The sequence below is a fragment of the Sarcophilus harrisii genome, chromosome 2, assembly GCF_902635505.1.
Source record: "Sarcophilus harrisii chromosome 2, mSarHar1.11, whole genome shotgun sequence".
Lineage (NCBI taxonomy): Eukaryota > Metazoa > Chordata > Mammalia > Dasyuromorphia > Dasyuridae > Sarcophilus > Sarcophilus harrisii.
This window is the reverse complement of record NC_045427.1, coordinates 216,197,878-216,207,583: the sequence shown is the minus strand read 5'-3', so window position 1 is coordinate 216,207,583 and position 9,706 is coordinate 216,197,878. Positions and strand designations below refer to the sequence as shown.

At 33.8% G+C, this 9,706-nt stretch overlaps 1 protein-coding gene across 10 annotated transcripts in view; it reads right to left on the bottom strand.

Annotated features, from left to right (window-relative positions):
* DTNB (dystrobrevin beta) overlaps positions 1-9,706 on the bottom strand; it is a 333,753-nt gene that overhangs the window by 76,502 nt on the left and 247,545 nt on the right. The gene's annotated exons all lie outside the window — the stretch shown is intronic.

The window sequence follows — 9,706 nt, the reverse complement described above, 5'->3', positions numbered from 1 at the left end:
ACCTCTTTTTTGGGGGGAAAAGAGGGTATCACACATTTGATTTGATTTTGTGACAAATTCCTTTACCAATAAAGTTATTTTTACAATTTAGTCTTATATAGTTATCTGAAATAGTAAGAAATTAAGTCAATTATAGAAGCACTTATCAAGTACATATCATGTTTTGGGCATTGTGCTATGATTTCACTGGAATAGATTAACCTCTTCTATGAACACAGGTTATCACCTACTCTATAAGTTTTTTTAGGGTGGCTTGGGATACCGAGAGGATAAGCTGAAGATCACACAGACATATGTCAAAAGCAGGAATTAAACCTGGGTCTTCCTGCTTCTGAGACCAGTTATCTGAGGTACTCTTAAGTCATGCTAGCTCTCATCCAAGATCCATTTACACTCCCTCCGTCCCCTACAAACAAAATCTTCCCTTGTAACAAACAAGGATAGTCAGGTAAGATAAATCAACACACCAGTGATATCTGTAAACGTATGTGTCATTTTGCACTGAGAATCTCGGCTGAAAGGCAGAGATATCATTTATTATCAGTCCTGTATATATTTTGTAATCCAATTGTGACTGTATGTTGTAGTCCAAAATTCAGTCACACCCATATTCTATTCTTTATTCACGTTTTCCCCCTTATGTGAATTGCTAATATCATCTCATTGAAGAAGCCTTGTACGTGCTTCAGTGCAATCAGTTCAATGTCATCTGTAAAGAATAAAATATGAAGGACTTCAACAATTATAGGAAAACCTCTTCCATTTATTCTTTGTGTTGGATATACTTCATGATGCTAGTGAATACCTTTGTTAAGCATGTCTCTCTTACTCTTTATTTGATACTAATAATAAAATAATGAAACAAATTTTCCTCTGTGATTGCAACTAACCGAGGATTTTGTATGACAGTAACCTTGGCAAAAGCAATATTCTGAAGGAACCCTTAAGATTGCATTTTGCGCTGAATCAAATGCTTTTTCTAGTGAATAATAAATCATGGAATCTTATTTATGTCCCCCACCATTTTTGGTCAATCATATGGAATATCTACCTGTTGTTCCCTTCTAATATTTTCATTAAGTATGTCTTTGATATGTGCATAGATCATTATTAGATCTTATAAAGATGAGAAGAAAAGGGCAAATAATTCAATACCATTGCCAAGAAAACCCCATGGACAGTATCAATATACTATGGGTCCATGGAGTCACAAAGACTTGGACAAGATTGAAAGGGCAAACAACAAAAAGACAAGAAAATAGAGATGTTATTAGCTGCTACTGTCTCCTTTTTAGTCCTTAAAAATAATATTATCACTTGTGATTTTTTCCATTCTGCAGAAACTTTCCTTCTTAGATATGTCTTGAAAATAAAGTTTTGAGTGCCCTTAAAACTGTGGTCCACAACCAGACCTCTCCTTTGCATTTTTTGCCAGGTCCAACCTTTCTTCTTCACCTACCTTTTCTAAAGTATCCTTTATATTTTCTTTTTATTTAACAAAGTATGCCTCTAAATGTGATAATTCAGATGTCATAAATGGTGACAGTTTGTTAAAGAAATGCTAACAGCACTGGATATCTATTTGTTGTCCTTCCATTTCATTTGTTAGTAATCTCAGGGCTGTGCAAGGGAATTTCTTACCTATTCTTATAAATATGCAAGGCAAGCTGACTAAAGATCCTATGAAATGATGCTTCTTAATGAGTTTGGGAATGTAGTAAAACTCAAAAAATTCTCATTATTTACTTCTTCAAGGGCAGCCTGTGAGTGATCTGTTCACTCAATTGCAACTTCTCAGCATCTTATTTTATTGATAGTGAGAATGTCAACACAACTGTGGTTCAGTTTTTCTAAATGTATCTATTCATGCTGTCATGAGACCGAGATTTCATATTTGTAGTATGATATAATGTTTTCTGAGAGTCTAAAAAGTCTTAAGTCCCAGGATGTGCTCTTCCCCTTCTGTACTAGGCAGAAATATCTGAAATCTGGTCAACACTGAGGGATTTATGTATTTTTGTTTATTTCACAGACTGCCATAACAAAAGAATGCATCATTGTGTGGTCAACAAAAAGGTGATGAGCCTTTCTGTGCTTAGTTATCTAGGTCTTCAGATACATTCAGGCAGAATTCAGCAATCTAACCTTTTTTTAGTCTCATAAAGAGCTTGTACTATATTGGCACAACCTTTGAGAACCATTTCTATGGTACAATAAAACATCCTTTATTAAAAAGGAAAGTGGAGGGCTATGTTCATTTTCAGTCCTGCAATTGCTATATGTATTTTGCTTTGTATATTTTCCTGTTGGCTTGAGATCATTTTCCTCTTTGTTTTAAGAAGCAAATATTTCATGTCCGAGCTAGGACCTTTTTCTAGTGTGGAGCTCTTTAAATGAAAGGTCCCTTACAAATAGTAGATGTTCAGTAAATGTCTGTTGAATTAAAATCGAATTAATTATATTTGATATTCTAAAATAAATGGATAAGAGAGAACAGAATAAAATAAATCTGCATTGATTATTTATGACTAAATCTTAGCAAATTGATGTGTATGCATTTATTAAGGCACATACTACAAGCAAAACCCTATGATTTTTGTTGGGAATAAAAAAATAGTGAAATAGTTTCTGTCTTTGAGGATCTTACAATCTAGGAAAATCAGACATATGAGTACATAAAAATAGAACATAATTACTGAGAGGTCATTAGTAGCAAGGAGAGAGGACCAGGAGAACATGAAAGGCTCATGTAGAAGATGTCATATCAACTGAACTTTAAAGGAAACCAGGGATTTTAAGAAGTAGAGGTGAGGAAGAAGTACCTTTCTGGTAACATGAACAACTAGAAGGCATGGAGATGGGAAATGGAATGACATGTATAACTAACATACTATATGTGAGGATCATAATATATGCACAAGGAAGTAATATGTAATAAAGTTGGAAACGCAGATTGCAGACAGGTAGTGAAGAGCTTTAAATGCCAGAGGGTTTTATATTTGATCTTCCTAACATATAATAGGGAGCTACTGGAGTTTACTAATTAAGGGGGTAAAATGCTCAGAGCTATGCTTTAGGAAAATCACTTTGGCAGTTATGTGGAAGATGGATAGGAGAAGGGGATAGGAAATGAAGCAGGGAGACCAATTATGAGAATATTACATTAGTCCAGGAAGGAGGTGATAAAATATTGAACTAGAGTGTTAACTATGTAAAAAGAGAGAAGGGGATATACACGAAATTTCAAAATATAAATAACAAGATCTAGCAATGGATTAGATATGTGGAGTAAATAAGAGCAAGAAATTCAAGATGGCACCCACATTGCAAACTTTTGAGTGAATGGAAAAATTGTGGTATCCTTAACAAAAATAATGAAGGTCATAAGAGGGGTGGCTTTTGGGAGAAACATGAGTTCTTTAGATATGTTCAGTTTTAGATATCGACAAGGCATCTGGTTCGAAATTTCTAAAAGGCAGTTGGCAATGCAGGACTGAAGGTCAAATGGGAAATTAGGGCTAAACATAAAGAACTGAGAGTCAACAGAATAGAATTGATTAATAAACCTTTGGAATTATGAAGAGAGAGATAGAAGAACAGGTCTGGGGCACACTCACAGTTAGAAGCATGATATGGAATTTTATTTACCAAAGGAAAATGAGTATTCAGACAAGTAAGAGAAGAAATAAGAGCAGTATCATTTGAATCCAAGGGGAAAAAGAGTTGATCAGTAGTGTCAAATGCTAAAGAGAGATGAAAAAAAATAAGAATTGGAAAAGACGCACAGATTTGACAGGTTAGAGATAATTGATAACTCCATAATTCTGATTTTTAAAAATGTTGGTTCCTTATTCCTACACATTTTTTTAGGTCATTCCAGGAATAAAGGAGTCATTTATTCATAAAATCAATATCAGGGTGAAAACATCTTAGATATGATTTAATCCAACTCTCTAATATTTGTAAGTGACACAAGGGGACACAACTAATTAGTGGCAGAGTTGAGAAAAGGAGGTATTCAGTACATGATTAAATTCATGATTAAAGATGATCCTATGACCCTGTCAATTGGATATGAAGTTTATACTAACATAACACATTTGTGATCTCATCAATCTCAATCAAATCCCTCCAATTACATATATTTCAATCCATACAGACCCTCTCCACCCTGTGCAATTCTTCAATTAATTTAAATCTATATAACTTCTATATAAAAACATTATAGTCAGCTGTTCTGTTCTACCCTCAATTCATTTCCTACTTTTTAGTAACACAACAAACATTGTTTTAAGTATAATTGTTTTAACTGCATGTCATATCTTTTCTGATTTTTTTTTTTTTAGTTTTATGCCAACTGTAACTTTTGCTTTGTTATCTTAAGCTCTAACAAGTTGGTACTCTTATTTCATTTAGACAACTTATTTGGGAGCGACTCCTATATCAGTAATGAATCATTTTATATCTGTTAAACATTATTAATTTTAAAATATATGACTTCAATATATACTGTGCCTCCCAATTTTTTCCTTGGAGAAATCATTCATGAATTATAGCTATAAGGTTTACACGTAATCTCTTAGTCTTTTATCTCTATCATTTTTTATTTTTCACTGGATTTTTCAACATATAATTTGTTGATCTAACCTATGCTCACCTTTGCATTGAAGTCATTGAATATTAAATGATTATTTAATCATTAATTATTTATTCATTTATTAATCATTCATTATTAAGTGATTTCTTTGAAAAGTCTTTTTGCATTATTTGCATAATTTCTCTATGTTTGTATCCCCTATAAAAGAATTCAGTATATAAACTATGTAATTATTTGTATGATTAACTTTAAAAAAAATTAAATTTTCATCACGAGCATTGCAATATATTCACCAATTGTCCTATGAAATAATGATTCTTACTGCCTTTGGAAATATAATAAAAATGTATTGGGGCAACTTTTTTATTTGCTCCTCAAATGAGATTCTGTGATCCACTCTGTTATTAAATCACAACTTTCTTTTGTCTTCTAGTTTTATTTGTAATTAGAGTGTCATGATTTATATAATTGATTTCCTCTAATATTAGGTCCATTTATTGGTTATTAGACAAATATATCCCATTTAGAATACGAAGAAATAAGTTCAATCTTATTTGACTTGCCTAAAGATGACAGGATTGTCAGAACTCTATCCTCCCTTTGCTGACACTCTACTACCAATAATGTAGTAAAACAGTGCTGAGGGCCAGTTGGTACAGATTGTTTTTTTGGTGGGTTGCCCAGGACAAAGAATTTATTGCCATGTGGCCAGCCTACTAGTAATGAGTTTCTCCATATTCAGCAAGGCTGTACCCTGAAAACAGAGACAGTCTGTTGCTGTGACCATCCTCAAAGTCTTTCCAGCATGGACCATGTATTGCTGGCATAAACTTCAAGAACTCTCTTATTACTACACTCTCATATAACAGTGGAGTAAGAGTTAGTGGTTTATGGGATTCTACAAAATTTTGCATTCCTCCCATAGCATTTTTTTACCATTCAGAATTTCATGTCCCATAAGCTATAAAACACAGATTGATTTTCAAGTTCCATGAGTTCCTTTAGAGTCATAAGATCTACCTTGGATTAAACCCAGGGATTAAACTCTGACATGAGACCAGTAGTAGAGGAAGAATTCTGTGCCAGGGCCAATCAGGATGACCTATATGTAAGTGTACTGTTTCTCATATTCTACAAATGGTTTTTGATCCAGTTTGAGAAGGATCTGAGAGTCTCCAGTTAAATTAAAATTTATTTAAAATTCATCCTATGGAACAGAATCCCTACCTAGTTAAGAGCCAAAGCAAAAGCCAAGAAAGAAGTGACCCAACTCTTCCCTGCATCATATCATTTTTAAAGTACCCAGAACTTACAGAACCCCAGACCTCAGTCAGAAAGCAATAGAACATAAAAATCTGAAGACTAAACCAGTTACCCACACCACTTCCCTCCTTTCCTCCAGTGTTGAGTAGAATCCAGCTCTAACATAAAATCCAAACTGAAAATAGGCTGGAAAAATGGACAAACCAAAAAAGAACCTGACCATCAAAAGATACTACAGTGACTGTGAAAGAAGCTCAAGATACAGGCTTAGAAGAAAGCAATGATTTATCAGCAAAACCCAGGATCTATATGAACACAATTACAAAATACTTTTTACACAAATAAAATAAAATCTAAACAAATGGAAAAATATCAATTGCTATTAGTAGATCAAACTAATAATATAATAAAAATAGCAATTCTACTATCTAAATTAGCCTACTTGTTCAATGTCATACCAATCAAACTGCCAAAAAATTACTTTATGGAGCTAGAAAGAATAATAATAAAATTCATCTGGAAGAAGAAAAGGTCAGGAATATGAAGGGATTTAATGAGAAAAATTGCAAAGGATGGTAACTTAGCATTATCAGACCTAATGCTTTATTATAAATGAGCAGTCAGTCATCAAGCTATCTCGTATTGGTTAAGAAATAGAGTGTGAATCAGTGGAATGGGAAAGATACACATAACATATTAATTAACAATCATAGTGAGCTAATGTTTGATAAACCCAAAGACTCCAGCTTCCAGGATAAGAAATCACTATTTGATAAAAATTGCTGGGAAAACTGGAAAATAATATTTCAGAAACTTGGCATAAACCTACATCTATGTATGCCATGATAAGGTCAAAATGGGTTCAAGATTTAAGCATAAAGGGTAATAATATGCACAAATTAGGAGAGCAAGGGATAGTTTACCTACCTGAGTGGAGTTGTGAAATGATCCAATCATCCTGGAGAGCAATTTGGAACTATGCTGAAAGGGCCATAAAGCTGTTATCCAGTAGTGTCACTACTGGATCTGTATCCCAAAGAAATCATAAAAAGAGGGAAAGGGACCCACATGTGCAAAAATGTTTGTGGCAGCCATTTTTGTGATGGCTAGAAACTGGGAACTGAATGAATATCCATCATTTGGGGAATGGCCGAACAAGCTATGGTATATGAAAGTGATGGAATATTAATGTTCTATTAAAAAATGATGAACCAGCTGATTATAGAAAGGCCTAGAAAGATTTACATGAACTGATGCTGAGTGAAACAAGCAGAACCAGGAAATCATTGAATACAGCAATAGCAAGATTGTGTGATGATCTATGAAAAAATGCTCTAAATCACTATTGATCAGAGAAATGCAAATGAAGACAACTCTCAGATTGGCTAAGATGACAGGAAAAGACAATGATAAATGTTGGAGGGGATGTGAGAAAACTGAGACACTGATACATTGTTGGTGAAATTGTGAATGGATCCAACCATTCTGGAGAGCAATTTGGAGCTATGCTCAAAAAGTTATCAAAAGTTTAAAAAGTTACCCTGCAAACCTTCGACCCAACAGTGTTTCTATTGGGCTTATATCTCAAAGAGATCATAAAGGAGGGAAAGGGACCCACATGTGCAAAAATGTTTGTAGCAGCCCTCTTTGTAGTGGCCAGAGACTGGAAAGTGAGTGGATGCCCATAAATTGGGGAATGGTTGAGTACGTTATGGTATATGAATGTTATGGAATATTATTGTTCTATAAGAAATGATCAGCAGCATGATTTCAGAAAGACCTGGAAAGATTAACATGAACTGCTGCTAAGTGAAGTGAGTAGAACCAGAAGAACATTGTACACAGCAACTACAAAATTATGTGATGGTTAACTCTAATGGACATGACTCTTTTCAACAATGAGGTGATTCAGGCCAATTCCAACAGACATGTGATGGAGAGAGCCATCTGCATCTAGAAAGAATAAGGACTATAAAGACTAAATGTGGATGACAACATAGTATTTTCACTTTCTTTTCTTTTTTTTCCATTTTGATTTGATTTTTCTTGTCCAACAAAATAATTGTATAAATATGTTTGCATATATTGGATTTAACATATTTTTAATATGCTTAACATATATTGGATTACTTGCCATCTTGGGGAGGGGAGGCGGGAAGTGGGGGGGAAATTGGAACACAAGGTTTTGCAAGGGTCAATGTTGAAAATTTATCCATGCATAGGTTTTGAAAATTAAAAAGCTTTAATAAAAATATATATTCCCCCAAAATCAGTTTTAAAAAAGGCTTAATTACTTTCCTTCATAATTCCTATTGTTTTATGAAACAGTGGCAATAATTCAGTCCCAAAATTATGTATTAATATGTCTACCTGTACCCTCCAATATAAGATTTTTAACATTTTTTGTGCCAATTTGAGGAGTACAGAGTGAAATTTCTATTTTCTTATTTTCAGTGATTTGGAGCACTCCATTAAAATATTTATTTATAGTCTGCAATCCTATTTTGAAAATGTTCGAGTTACTTTTGATCACTTACCTAGAATCAAACAATAGGCATTATTGTCTGTGTGCTAGAGGCACCCTGGATACCAAGATAAAAATTAAGCATTATCAGCCTGAAATTCAAAGAGCTTACATTTTAGTGGAGGAGGTAATGAGTACATATAAAATTATACATACAAAATATGCAAACATGAAAAACAAATAGAAGATAATTTTCTTGTGGGGAAGGTATTAGTTAGGCTTAATATACCTGTGTAAATTCCCTGTATATCTTAGATATCAATGATAAGTGATATAAATATTTTCCTATTCAAGTTTCTTATTCTAGCTGATTAGTTTTTTTATATGTATATACGTACTGCTCCTTTGCATGTGAACAGTTTGATTGCTGAAAGGGAACAGTAAAAAAATTTGTGTAGGGGAAAAATATGAACTAAACTTTTGAAAAAAAAAGTTTTACAGATAAAATACTTAAGGGAAACACAGACAATTAGGAGAAGTGGGCAGAAAAGTGCCCCTCCAATAAATGTACTGAGAGGTCCTGTTTGAAAGCAAAGAAATTCCTGCAATAAAATTGATGTCTTCACAGTATTATGGTCCACTAACTTATTTGCATGTGATTATTTTTTTGAGAATTTTAAAGGTTGTGACTGACAAAATTGGAAACTAAATGGTTGTAGCCTATGGGAAGATTAAAACATCTGACAGAAGTTTGGATTTAAGTTTTATTTCAGCAAGTAAAGATGAGTTATTACCTACCAGTAAGTTCTGATTTAAAGGATTAAGAGATTAATAAAAATAAAAGCCATGTATGAAAAAAGCTGAGTGTGAAGAAGCTAACAGGAGACTGTGCTGACTAGAAAGGTTCAGCTGCTGTGCTGGAAGTCTGCTCACTGGAAGAGAGGCATAACTTTACTGATTGAGTAGAGAAAAGCTGGAGCTACAGGGAAACTCATAAAAGAGAGTTGCATTTACCTGCTGCTGAGTTTATTATTTTCTATTGCCATCTTCAACTTGAGAAAGGGGAAACCTCTCAAAGATATCTATTTGCTCTCCACTGCTCCCTCTAGTTTAAGGGGGAGAAAAGAAGGGGGAAACAAGTTTGCATCTGATATATTGTGAGAAAAAAGCTTGACTAGCTGAAAGCTGATAAGATTAAGCAAAATATTCTCAGTTGAAGACCTAGATAGTCTCACTACATTGCTCAGAGAGAGCCAACCTGAGGAGTTTTACAATAGCATGCCTTGTAATAGCTTGATACTTTTTCAGTACTCTATTAGGGAGGTTATAAATTAAAGGAACATGCCACTTCATAGGCTTAAAGAGCAAAAGAGGAGCAGTTT